This window comes from Hypanus sabinus, chromosome 12 (genome assembly GCF_030144855.1).
Source record: "Hypanus sabinus isolate sHypSab1 chromosome 12, sHypSab1.hap1, whole genome shotgun sequence".
Classification (NCBI taxonomy): Eukaryota; Metazoa; Chordata; class Chondrichthyes; order Myliobatiformes; family Dasyatidae; genus Hypanus; species Hypanus sabinus.
The window spans coordinates 59,877,555-59,891,694 of NC_082717.1; the positions used below are offsets into that span (position 1 = coordinate 59,877,555).

At 36.8% G+C, this 14,140-nt stretch overlaps 1 long non-coding RNA gene across 1 annotated transcript; it reads right to left on the bottom strand.

Moving 5' to 3' along the window:
- Positions 1 to 8,536: 8,536 nt before the first annotated feature.
- Positions 8,537 to 12,520, bottom strand: LOC132402926 (uncharacterized). The gene is made up of 3 exons (XR_009515126.1): positions 12,428 to 12,520; positions 10,637 to 10,745; positions 8,537 to 8,914 (listed from the first exon to the last, which is right to left on the bottom strand). It is a non-coding gene; the product is annotated as an uncharacterized LOC132402926 (long non-coding RNA).
- Positions 12,521 to 14,140: the final 1,620 nt, after the last annotated feature.

Below are 14,140 nucleotides of genomic sequence, written 5' to 3' on the forward strand. Positions count from 1 at the left end.
ATCTTATATTTTGCACAGCAAGGTTGTGAGCCCTGTGCCTGATCCTCAGCCTCAAGGCTCTCTTTACCTCCTCAGACCACACTTGCATGGTTGAACTTGCCAAAAGCGAAAGCTTCACAAGCAGAGTCCCTGGGAATTGCTGTCTACAAAATTTGTCATTCTGCAGCAAGACTAAAACTTCAGCAGACAAAGGATGACATCCATGAAGCAAGATCAATTGTTAGCAATGTCAGACATCTGTTAAGATCACAAACTGCCTTTAATGGTTTACTTTACCATCATTAGCCATCATTTTTATTATTACTGGGATGTAAGTCATACATTTATATAAATATTAAATATTTACAAGATTAAACCATTTTACTTAAATCAGATGAATTTTTATTGTAAATTTCTTCCAGCCATTTCAATCATGATTTGAAGTAGAAGGGGATGTAAAAGACAAATAAGTCTGTTGATATTATTTGTGAAGTCTTCATTTCTTTCCCCCATTTCTCTGTAAATCACATACAAAAGTAGTTTTGACTGAACTGGTAACTGATAAAGAGACTGTGAGATTGTCACTGTTGATTTACAGCCTCTATCAAGAAAAACTTCACAATAGTTCAATATGGAGAAGAACTTTTTCCTCTGTAAGAGTAAAAAGGAATTATTTTTAAAGTCTAAATTCTAAATTCCCAGGAAATTTATTTTGGTGAATTTAATTTTTTTTTGTCATGGCAGGTAAAGCACAAATAACACCATCGTTGTGGAAGGAGATCACTAGCCAGATAGAGAAAAAGATTTCAAGATCTATTCAAAACATCCTTGAAGAAATACAATATCCCCACAGAATCCCAGGAAGCTTGGCTCATGACTCTTCAAAGTGAAGAAGGTGCATCTAGGGTGATATTGAAGACCCCAAGACCACGTATCGGAAGTACAGAGATGGTTTGTGTAAGTGGTAGAAGGAGTGCACCACTTGAGAAACTGCCTAACAGGATGCAGAGTTCCTCCTGCATTTTGTGTGTGTTAACTGAATGTCCCATCAGCTTTAAGCCCTCTCCTGTGATAGCAGTTCCCACATTGGATTTATTAGCCACGTTCAGAATCTACAAATAGATTGGAATGACTGTACATGAAGAAGGAACATAAAGATGTGATTGAAAGGCCCAGATTTTGTAGTAAAATGTTACAAGGATGTACTCAAAGCTTCCTTGAAGAACTGTAAGGTCCTCTGACCTTGATGAAAGCTATCCACAAAAATCTCTAGATCTTCAGAATAGATTTCACCCTTTATGATATAAGTTTACTGTCATTCAACTCTACACTTGTACACCACCAAATGAAACAACTTTCCAAGGTGCACAACACAGAACATAAGACTCGTACACAAAACACATAAAGTAATATTACCACAAATAAATTAACAAATAATAAGGTGATAATTAAATATTAAATAAGTTGCTGTTCAGTCACCAGTTCTAGGGGATCTCTGGCATTCAGCAGCAATGATAGCATCAAGCTAAATTTTAAAAATTAAAACTTTCCAAGGATAGCAAAACAGGAGGCTAAAAAATTGATATACATTTCCACATCATGCAAGCAAAGGAACATTCAGGGATTTCTACATGAATAAAAATAGATCACAGATTATTAAATTTGACATCAAACCACTGATTCTGTCAGAGTAGAGAAGGCGGATTCTGTGGAGGAGAAGGGCAGCACAAACAGTAATTGATGGATTTCTATATACTACAACAGATGTGCATGCCCCAGTGCTTGATGTTAGGTAAGCAGTTTTTTGAAAACTGTTAAAGGTTCACCATTATTTCAAAAATAAAATTGATGGTTTGGCAATTTACTTACACGGCACATTTATAAATAAATGTAAGGTTCCATATATTTCATGAAATGGTTGCAGTTATGAAAGCAGGAGCCATTTATAAAAATTCTGATTATGATTTTTAAAAATCTAAACTGAGCCATAAATGACCGAAAGAAACGAACATGCAATTTAAATATGCATCTATGAGAAGAAATAATTATTTGCTCTAATGCTTCTGATAAGTGAACATTCTGTAATTCCTGGAACTCAAACAATATTCCAAGAGATTGGAAACCATTAATTAATTTAAAATCTTGAAATCACTCAGAGGTGTGTATTATTGGTAGTTTAGAATTTTAGCAAGCAAGGTAAAATTGATCAGGCATCTACAGATTGAATACTTGGATGATAAAATAATAAAACAGAGAATAAATAAATGTAGAGTTAGGAAGAAAACCTGGGTGTCAAACAATGGAAAGAAAAAAGACTGTTAAGAAAATAAATCAAACCTGCAACATGCAACAAACAGAGAGATTGGATACATACGGTTAAAAAAAACCAATGCTGGCTGGAGGAAGGCTGTAACAGAATTAAACCAAAGTAGAGATATTTCTTAAAGATGTATAAAATATTCAGTGTTCTGGAGGCAACAGCAGTTGCGAGGGGAGCTAGGGGAGCTGGAAAGCCTGGCTACAATAATCTCACATGTTTTTGTGGTTAGGAGAAAATCAGTGACAATTGTGGTTAGAGCAGGAGGGACAATTGAGGGTATGCAGTGAGAGGAAGAGTAAGATTAGACTAGGATCAGTGAAACAGAGCAGGATGTTAAAGAGTTCAGTGAGAGAGTGTGGAATTACACTAAGAAGAAGATTAAATAATACAGCGGGATAAGAAGGAGGAAAAATATCAAAAATAAATTAGCATTAACAGAAGCCTATGCTGGAGTCTGTTCAGCCATTTATAGTGAAGCCCAATGTTAAAAGATGTTTTCCAACCTTTTTTATCCCAATACCACCCCTAAAGCACTCTCATAATTGCCACTGGCCCCCAAAGTAGTCTCATAATTGCAAACATCCCGCTTAGGCACAATATACTTTCCGGCACCCCGATAGTGTAAAAACATATCTAGCATATGCTAACAAGAGAAAAATGATTCTGCTTTAAAATTTTATTTGTCTTTGAATCTAATTTACACAGTACCTCAGCCCTGTCCAGTAGCTTCAATATCAATCTTGAGCAAGAGCTGAAATATCTGGTTCAGCAAAAACCTTAAGTCCCCACGCTTAACAATGTCCAAGCAGTTTCTGTTTTTTGCGGGGTCGTTCACTGCATTGAAACCTCTTTCAACAAGGTAGGAGGATGGAAATGAAATTAAGAGCAGTTTGGCTCTTCTCCAAAGGCCAAGAAACCTTGTATGACCGTATAGCCACATACCACAAAAGCCAACATTTTTGAAAAGCATTTTTGCTTCTTCATCATTCTGAATATTGATGATTTCTTCTTGCAGGCTCTCTTCCTGTTCTTCCATCTTGCAAAGAAATGGGTTAATCAACCAGTCTGGAATTCCCAAATTGTTCAAAGCCTTGAATCAATTCTGAAAATCCTTCTTTAGTGACTGCAATGTAAGGAGTACTCTTGCAAATCACTGTTTGTGAAAGACAGTGCCATACTTTCCATGCAGGGAAACTGTGAGAACATTCTTCTCTCACTGCTTTGACTATATATTTCCAATTTTCCGATAAAAGTGAACACTGCGTTTTGCCTGGATTAAACTGAAATTCTCATCTTGCAGTTTCATATTTCGTATGTTCATTTTGTCATACAGATTGGCTAGGTATGCCACATTTCCACGTTGAGCTTCAATTTTGTTTACAAAGCTCTTAACGACTTTCAGCAAAATTCAACCACAGTGTTAGAAAGATCAAAGAAATGTTTTAAACAGCAGCCATTTGACAGCCAAGGCACTTCAGTGTGAAGAAACAAATGTTCAAACTTTTCATTGTGATCTTGGCATAATTGGCAAAATATTCTGGCTATTTCATGGATGAGCTTTAATTTTGTTGATAGCTGATAGTCATGCTTGAAAAAAGTCACTGGCTGAAGTTTTTGGCTGTGAGATGTTGACAATGAATTTCACAATAGATTGCAAACAGACTTGGGATTTCTTTTTTCATAATTGCCAATAAACCAGCATGGTGACCTGTCATATATGTTATTCCATCTGTTGCACAAGAAATCATGTTCCTAATAGGAATACTTTTATCCTCAATGTACGTTTTGAGCTAAACATAGATTGATTCTCTGTTGATAATTGTTATTAACTTTTTACAAAAGAGAATCCCTTCATAAACTTTCCCATTTTTGATAAACCATACATATGCTATTAGCAATGCCTCATTGTCTTACACAGCTGACTCATCCAGTTGTATCCCAAATACTGTTGGTTGTAGTGCTGTGCATAGTTGACACTCAATGTCTTCACTCATTTTGTCAATATGACAAGCTACTGACTTATTACTCAGAGGAATTGATACTGGTAACCATTTTGAGAACAGTTGTTAGCACTTCTGATACAACAGGTATTCTGAATCTTTCACCAATCGTATGAGATTTTCTACACTTTGCTATCATTTTGGAATGTTATAAGAAGCAATGAGACCACTATCGAGGTCATTTTTAATTTTCTTGGCAAAGAACTCAAGTGTACAATGCTTTTCAAATGCTTCTTTCATCCTCTGGAACACAGTAACGCAATAAGTAGCCTTTTCAGGATGCCTTTTACGGAAGTGTTCCTACAATTTTAATGATCTCATGGCTTCATTAGACAGTGCAAATAAGACACATGGGGCATCGCTGATCTCCTAATTTCATTCTTCAGCTCTTTCCTGTCAACCTTGTAATTTTCTAGAACTCTCTCAGCATCTGGTTTCTTGAATCTTTTTCTTTTCTTCTGAAATAGATTTTCCGTATCCTTTGTACACCATGGTTCCTTTACCTTACCATCCTTTCTCTGCATGAATAGAACATACCTATGCAGAACGCACTGCAAATATTCCCTGAACATCTGCATCATTTCTGCCATGCATTTCCCTGAGAACATCTGTTCCCAAGTTCCTGCCTAATAGTATCATATTTCCCCTACCCCAAGTAAATGTTTTCCCAAATTGTCTCCTCCTACCCCTCTCCAACACAATGGTAAGGGAGATAGATCACTACATCCAAAATGCTCTCCCACTGAGAAATCTGACACCAGGTTCATTTTCCAATACCAGATCAAGTACAACTTCTCCTCTGGTTGGCGTCAGAAAACCTTCCTGAACACACCTAACAAATCCACCCCATCTAAACCCCTCGCTCTAAGGAGATACCACTCAATATTTATAAAGTTAAAGTCTCTCATCACAACAACATTTTGTCTAAAATCTTTTTACCTGAATATAGCCCCACACTAAGAAATGTCCCTGCTGTCAATACTCTGTTGTCTAATGGAAGTCAGTGAACTCAGCATCTCATTCTCTCTTTGCAGTGGTGTGGTCTCCTAAACTTTCTCCTGATGCAGAGTACCATTGATTGCATACAAACTACATTCTCTGCGTCTCTTTTGAACTCTACCCTATTTGTGAAACAAAAGAGATTCCAGTCCTTCAATTTAAAGTACGATCACAAACAGGACATCATTAATGCCCATTAAGCTGGAAGTATCAAGGACTTCTTCATTCAAGTTCTCCTCTCTGCTATCTGCATTTGGCCCACTACAAGTCAAAAGCTGTCCAATAGGCACTCACTCACGATAAGTCTCACAAAGTAAGGACACTATACCCATGCTCAAAGCAGGCCTGGAATAAAGGACATATCACACAATTCAGGCAATACTTCTGTTTGCTGAGATGTTCAGGTGGATACTCAGCAAATAGCATGTCAAGTTTTTTGGTAGAAAGATGCATGATCTAGATACCATGAAGGAAACATTTTTGTCATCATCTTTCAGCAGAGAAATAAGAACAGCAAGTAGGGGACAATGTGAAAGTGGAAGGTAGAAAAGAAAGAAGCAGAAGAAACACTTCTTTACAAGCACAAGAGCAAATAAAGAGTGAGAAAGATTAAGCAGAATTTCCCATTTACTTATAGTCACACTGTAATTGGCTCTTCTGTTACTCACTGTCAGAACATCCCCTTTGACCAGATAAAGATAAAAGGTCTCTACAAATGGCATTCCAATTCAAATTCAACATAATTCAACAAATTCAACCTCTGTCTATTTTCACAGTCCATGTGTCTGTCTGTCATAAGTTTAATGCAGTGTTGCAGGATGGAGTGTGGAAACCCACTCTAAGTAACCGAGACTGCTGATTGCCTCTGAGGATGACCTCGAGCATCCTGCATGGGCCCAGAAGACTGCACCATCATGGTCTGCTATAGAATATACTGTAACTACATTGTCAGAAGATGTGGACAGCCAGTGTTCTAACCCACCCCCCCACCCCCAGTTGCAATGGCCAACTCCAGAGGATGTCCTTTTAAGGTAAGTGGAAAAAAGTTTAGGGGAGATGTCAGAGGTAGTTTTTTTCACACAGAAAGATTGCTAGAACAGACTGCTGGGGTTGGTGCTGGAGGCTGACACCATAAGAACATTTAAGTGGCTCTTAGAAAGGTACATGTATGTGAGAAAACTGGAGCGTTATGTGCTGTATAAGAGGCAAGGGTTAGATTGATCGATGAATAGGTTTATATAGGTCGGCAAATAACACAGGCTGAAGGACCTGTACTGTGCTGTACTGTTCTATGTTCTATGTGAAATTTATGGCTTAAGGAGATGATTTTCCTCTTCTATGGGAATGTCCCAGCAATCGCGTTGATCTGTTAAAGAACAGATGGATGGACTATCATAATGTGAAGGTCTAGTAACCTCTTTCAACAATGTTATCCATACCATCACCACAGCAGTCCAAGCTCCCACAGCACATGTAACATGAAAGCTACTGATTGTACAACAGAGGCTATGATGCTGCTGTTAAAGCAACATGGTGAGCTCCATATACTGTATGTGTGGGGAATGACTAAGGTTCTGAGCGAGTTACCAACCATCTTCACAAAAATAATATGGAGAAGAAGCAACACTGGATTAAAAAATAAATACTGAATTTAAAACAGGTTGACATCACCTAGAATCATGTGTAAGAGAAATAAATGTATAGCAATCAGGAACTCTAATGACAATCTTCTTTGAATATGCCAGTGGCCAAGTATAAGGATGTAAAATGGTACATCTCTGCCCACATAGGTGGAGAAGGATAAGCCTAATAAACTCAGGAAACTATAACAGACTACATTCAAAGAAAAAATTAATGACTTAATAAGGGATCATTAGAATATGTTTATTGAAGATAAATCACGTCTAACTGAAATAAAAGCAGAAAATGCTGAAAATACTCAGACATTCAGATGGTATCTGTGAAGAGAAACTGAATTAACATCTCAATTTGATGTACTTTCATCTTGTCCATGCTTCTTGGTCATATGTAAGTTTGAGTTCTTTTTGATAGCAAATAAGATTATGCATCTGCTGAATGTGGATTTTCAAAAGGGTTTTTTTTAAGTTACATGTCCATAGGATGAATCTAAATCCACTCTGGACTTTCCTAAATACTGAAGAAATTGACCAATGAGCATTTCTCAGGAACAGAACCCTTATGTAACCCAGGGACTGCCAATATCAGGTAACACTGAGCTGACAACTAGAGTTTGAGATCTTTGCAAAACAGCAAATTAATTTGGTAAGGAGAGGGAGTGGGGGATTGGAGATGCAGCTGAAAAGTGTTTAAAAACTGTTCGGTGGCTAAGCTAGGGACATTATTAAAAACTCTTACATTATAAAACCAAAGCACTTTGAAAACACAAAGACAACATGACTCAGCTAAATATACATGAATAAAATATTGATTAATTTTTCATAACTGTTTTGTCCTGCGCAGGAAAATGCACATTGCCCAGGGTCAGCACTAGGCACTCTATCAGACTGGTCAGGAAAGTACTACTGATGCTAGGAAGTATATCATTAAAATATTATGTTGAATTAAATAAATAGTCAAAAATGCCAAGTGAATGCTGGCCTTTCTATCTGAAGGGCTAGAGTACAAGGCTTGCAACTTATCCTGCAGCTATGCAATGCCTTGACGACACTGTACCCAAATTTCTCTGAACGGTTCTGGCTATCACAACCTTAGCATGAACATAAAGCACTGGAGGAATTCAGCCAGGTTTACCAGTCTGATGAGCAGATACCCTGGCATGAATTAAGGCTGTATTTCTAGGAATTTAAGTGTATTTTGATTGGAGCCAAAGACCAAAGGGCAGAGTTTAAAATCAAAAGCTGGCCTTTCAGATAGGTGTTAAAGAGCTAGAACTTTCTCACCAATGGCAACTGATGCCTGTTAGTCAATTATTAATTTTAAATCTGATATTGGTAAATATTTCTTATCCTAATATATAAAGGGATATGGGGAAAAAGTAGGTTGATAGATTTATTCAACAATTGGCCGTGACCTTAGTAAACTGCAGAATGGGTTTTAATTCTGTTCCGGTGATCCTATTGTCACCCTATTATGAAAGATCATTTCCAGCTGTGTGAATTGTTGCATTTTAGTATAAAGAACAATGGAGAAAACATGAATGAAACTGTACATTTTAAAAGTGATGCAGCACCAGAGCCATTTTTGGAGCGAAGTTTTTATATATATTCAAAGGAAATACAGGCTTATCATTGTAAATACAGATAATGTATAAAAGCAAGGGAATCATGCTAAATACTTCATAAAAATTGCAAAGAAGGTTTTCTGGTGATGTCATCGTCGAGAATGGGAGCTTGTCACTAGCTCCTCCAGAAAAATGCGTATTAAGCTCCATTAACCCATCAAATATAATACTTTTCGAAAAATATTTGAACTGAAAAGAGGGGCAAGAATGGGGAGAAGAAATGGAAATTAAAAAAGCAACACTGCAGAGCTTGCGTCCGAGAGGAGTGCAGCGAGCAGCTCTCCGGCCCGACCGCGTGCGAGCGAGGTGGCTGCTGGGCCTCATTCAGATGAAGCAGCGAATGTCTTCGAAATCCTGAAAGAAATAATGGAGATCCAGAAAGATATAAAGCAGCAGCTACGTGATACTAAGGCAGAGCTCGCCAGCGTTAATCAAAAAATAGTGGTGGCAGAGACTCGCATTGAGAAGGTGGAAGATCACGTTCAAAATGTGGAGTGGATACTGAGCAAGACAATAAAAATAATACATCACCAAGAAGGTAAACTGCTTGATCTGGAGGGAAGATCACGGCGGAAAAATATCAGAATCTACAATGTTCTTGGAGGAGCAGAGGGCCCATCTATGACTGAGTTTGTTGGAAAGTTACTGCTGGAGCTTCCCCCGGCTATGAAGCTGGAAGTCGAAAGAGCACACAGCATGCTAATCCCAAAACCTACCCAGGATAGAAAGCCATGCTCAATTATAATTAAATTCCTTCGGTACATCACCAAGGCGGAGATTCTACAAAGGGCGTGGGGTAAGAAGAGAATGTTTTTAGAGGATAAATTAATATATTTCGACCAAGATTACCCCCCCCCCCCCGCAGTCCTCCAGAAATGCAAAGAATACTCTGAAATAAAGCGAGTAATAAAGCAAAATAAGATTAGATTTCAAACTCCGTACCCTGCTAAACTTCAAGTGTTTTATGACAACGGGACGCAGTTGTACCAGACAGTGGAAGAGGCAACTACAAACATGAAGGCCAGAGGGTTGCCCGTCAGCATGACCAAAACAAGGGAAAGCCTGGCTGAGGAATTGTCCCGCTCGGCTTGGGAAATAGTGCAAGAAACGAGAAGGCAAGAGACGGGAGGAAGCCGGGAGAAACATATCAGGAAGAGACCGGGAGTTTCCCAAAGACAGTCCTCACCCCCTTCAGGAGAGCCATAAGGTTTGGTTAACTTTAAAAATGTTGAGAAGCTAAAAAGAAGCAAAAGTACACGGTGATATATCTATCTTGAGAAATACTTATTATAATGTGGATTTTATATTACTTAGTTGTTATTCTTTATTCGCTCACTTACTACTTTTTCCCCACCAAAATGAGAAAATGTATATAGGTATGTATGTGTATATATATATGTGTGTGTGTGTGTGTGTGTGTATATATGTGTATATGTATATATATATATGAGGAGTACACAGAGAAATCTTTTCTGTGTAATGGATTTGTTCACTGACTTTTATGAATACTGCAATGGGGGCCCTCAACTCACAAGTAGGAGGGGTTATCCCCCACAGCTAGACATTTCTTCTAGCTCAACGCAGGGTCATTTACCATTGACCTCAGCCTTGGAATTACACGTTCGTTGGCATTTTTGTTATTATTTGGTTTCTTGGTTCTTATTTGTTCAGGGAGTAGATCTATTAAGTTTTATTCTAATTTCAATGATACATTGACAGATAAATACAGATGGCTAAGAACAAGGTAAAATTCATTTCTTTGAATGTAAATGGGCTATTAAATCCAATCAAACGTAAGAGAATTTTACCCAAAATGAAAAAAGAACAAGCCCATGTAGTATACTTACAGGAAACTCATTTAAGTGATAATGAGCATAACAAACTAAAGAGAATGGGCTTCACTAATCTGTTTTTCTCCTCATATAAATCAGGACATAGGAGAGGAGTTGCTATTCTTATCTCAAGTAAGCTAAATTTTGAAAAAAATATTCGAAATGGGAGATAAAGAAGGCAGATATATTCGGGTAAGGGGGAATATAGATGGAAATTCAGTTACTCTATTGAATATATACGCACCCCCAGGAAGTGATATTGGTTTCTTTCTATTACGAATTCCATGGAGCATGTGGAGATCTTCCAACAACCAGGCATTCTTTCTTTCTTTCTTTCTTTCTTTCTTTTTTTTCTATAGGGCAGTTAGGGGGGAGGGGTTAAGGGGAGGGGGTATGGGTTATATACATTGTTTTTTCATACTTTGTAACCATTTAAAAATGCAATAAAAAAAGTTTAAAAAAAAAAGAAAATTACTGATATTATAGTAATGGAATCAGAAGGTCTCCTGATATGTGGGGGAGACTTAAATTTACAATTACAACCAAACTTAGACTCTTCCATTAGAAAAACCTATGAAACAAAATCTTTACATAAGAAAGTTAATACACTTTTTGAGGATGTTGGTTTAATTGATATATGGAGGGACCTTTTCCCTGACAGAAGGGTTTACACTCATTATTCTGCTCCACATTCTGTATATACAAGAATAGACTATTTCATAACATTTGGAAAAGACAAAGACAAAATAAACACCTGTGGAATTGGGACAATAGATATAAGTGACCGTGCACCTGTATATTTATCTGTTGATTTTGACCTACAACCAAATGATATAATTCGGAAACTACATTCAAGTCTACTCAATGATCCATACTTTAAGGAACAAATTAAAAAAGAAATTGGTCTCTACTTAATATCTAATGATAATGGAGAGGTTTCACCTCCCATTTTGTGGGATACTCTGAAGGCGGTCTTAAGAGGGAAAATTATAGCGATATCTTCATATAAGAAAAAAAGGAATAAAACATTAGAGGAATTACAAAATAGGCTGAAGGAACTAGAGAAAAAAATACAAATTGAATTTGGCACAAGGATACATTAGGGGAAATTAAAAGAATTAGGAAGAAATAAATAATTTGGCTACGCAAGAAATCAGGAAAAACTTAATGTTTCTGAAACAGTGACATTATGAAACTGGATCAAAATCTATAAAAATACTGGCGTGGAAACTGAAAAAAGGATAGCAGAAAATACAATTCATAGAATTAGGGACCCAAGAATGAAAATGATAAAAAATAAGCTAAGTGAAATTCAAGAAGCTTTTGAAGTGTTTTACAAAACGATATATTCCAAGTTCCGGGGGAAGCATAACCCAAATTGACACCTTTTTGAATTCTCTAGAGTTACCCACTTTAAGCGAAGAACAAAATAGAAGGATGACTGCTGACATAACTGAAGTTGAATTAAAAGCTGCAATTAGTAGGCTTAAATTAAGCAAATCACCAGGATCAGATGGGTATACGGCAGAGAATTTAAAAATGAGTTAATTCAGGTTTTACTCCCCACACTGACCTGGGCTCTAAAAAAGGCACAAATGCCACCCAGTTGGAAGGAAGCGATACTCTCAGCTATACCGAAAGAAGGCAAGGACAAAATGGAATGCGGGTCATTTAGACCAATATCCATTCTTAATGTAGATTATAGGTTATTTACCTCCATCATGGCCAAACGATTAGAGGAGTTTCTACCCATACTGATATATAATGATCAGACAGGCTTTATATGACAATGCCAGACTCAAGACAATATATGAAAGATACTTCACATTATGGATCGTATACAAAAAAATAAAATCAAAGCAATAGTGATAAGCATGGATGCTGAAAAAGCATTTGATTTGGTTAATTGGAATTTTCTTTACAGAGTTTAACATAGATTTGGTTTTCAAGACACAATTATTAAAACTATACAGACACTATATGACAATCCTACTGCTAGGATTAAAATCAATGGATATTTATCAAATAGTCTTACCTAGAAAGGGGTACAAGACAGAGTTGTGCATGGTCACCACTACTCTTCGCGCCATATCTGGAACCATTAGCTCAATACATCAGACAAAATGAAGATATCAGGGGAATTACTATTAAAGGGACAGAGCATAAATTGGCTTGTTATGTGGATGACATTTTGATCTATTTAGGGCAACCAACATACTCTTTACCTAAATTGATGCAATCCTTTGAACAATATGGTCAATTATCAGGATACAAGATCAACATAGATAAAACCCAATTACATTCATATTACTATAGCCCACCAAGAGAAATTGAAAGTCGATACCCCTGGGCATGGCACACAGAGTCTTTCAAATATTTGGGCATCATTATACCAAAAGATTTGGCAAAATTATCAGAATGTAATTATCAGCCTCTATATAAAAAAATTAAGGAAGGTGTGGCAAGATGGAGCCTGATTCCTTTTTTCAGTCTCAGTTCAAGGATTGAGTCTATTAAAATGAATATACTGCCCAGACTGTTGTATCTCTTTCAGACCCTACTAATAGAGATGAATCAAAATCAATTCAATGAATGGAACAAGATGCTTCAAGGTATACTTGGCAGGGTAAAAGGCCTAGAGTTCATCTCAAAACTTTGCAATTAGCAAAGGAAAAGTTGGGATGGGACTTGCCTTCTCTTAGAGATTATTATTTTGCAGCACAGTTGAGAGTTGTGATATGTTGGTGCAACCCATCATATGACGCTCAATGGAAAAACATTGAGGAGTGGGTATTTCCCATCCCCATACAAGCAATTTTGGCTGATAACAACCTGCAAAGGTACATAAATACTATTGATAACCTATGGGTGAAATTGACTCTTAAAATATGGAAAACCACTATAAAAGAATATAATCTAGAGGGAGATATTGCAATTCTTAAATGGTGTGCATATTAATTTTACACCAAATAAATTGGATGCTAGATTTAAGGACTGGACAGCTAAAGGAATAACAGTTCTTTGCAACGTAATGAAAGAAGGAACACTGTTCAGTTTTGAAATGTTTACAGAGGAACACTTATTAGAAAAATAAGATTTTTATTGGTATTTACAGATGCGACAATATGTTAATAAGATGCTTAAAAATGTAACCAAGGCAAATACATAATTGATAGAGCTCTTTAGAAAAAAATATAATTCAGATAATGGTAGTAGAATCATTTCAAGCATGTATAAGGGGTTGTCAAATCTTAAAACACATTTGACTTCATACATTAAAACAAAATGGAAGAAGGAAGGAGGGATAATTATATCTGAGGAAGAATGGACACCAATATGGAGATATCAATGGAAGTGTACCAATTCACAGAAATGGAGGGAGTTTGGATGGAAAAACTTGATAAGGTATTTTACTACACCCTCTCAGAAATCCCATTATGATAGTAACCTCCCTGTTTGCTGGAGAAATTGTGGAAATCAAAATGCAAATCATTATAATATTTTTTGGGACTGCCCTGTTATCAAAAACTATTGGAGGGGGATACACAATGCCCTACAAGACATCTTTAAATGTGAAATACCCTTGGATAGTAAGACCATATATTTTGGATATATACCTCAAGATTGGTTGAAAAGAGATAAATATTTAATGAATATACTGTTGGTGGATGGTAAAAAGACTCTTACTAGGAAATGGTTATCACAGGAGAGCCCAATTTTAAATACATGGATGGAAATAACAATGGAC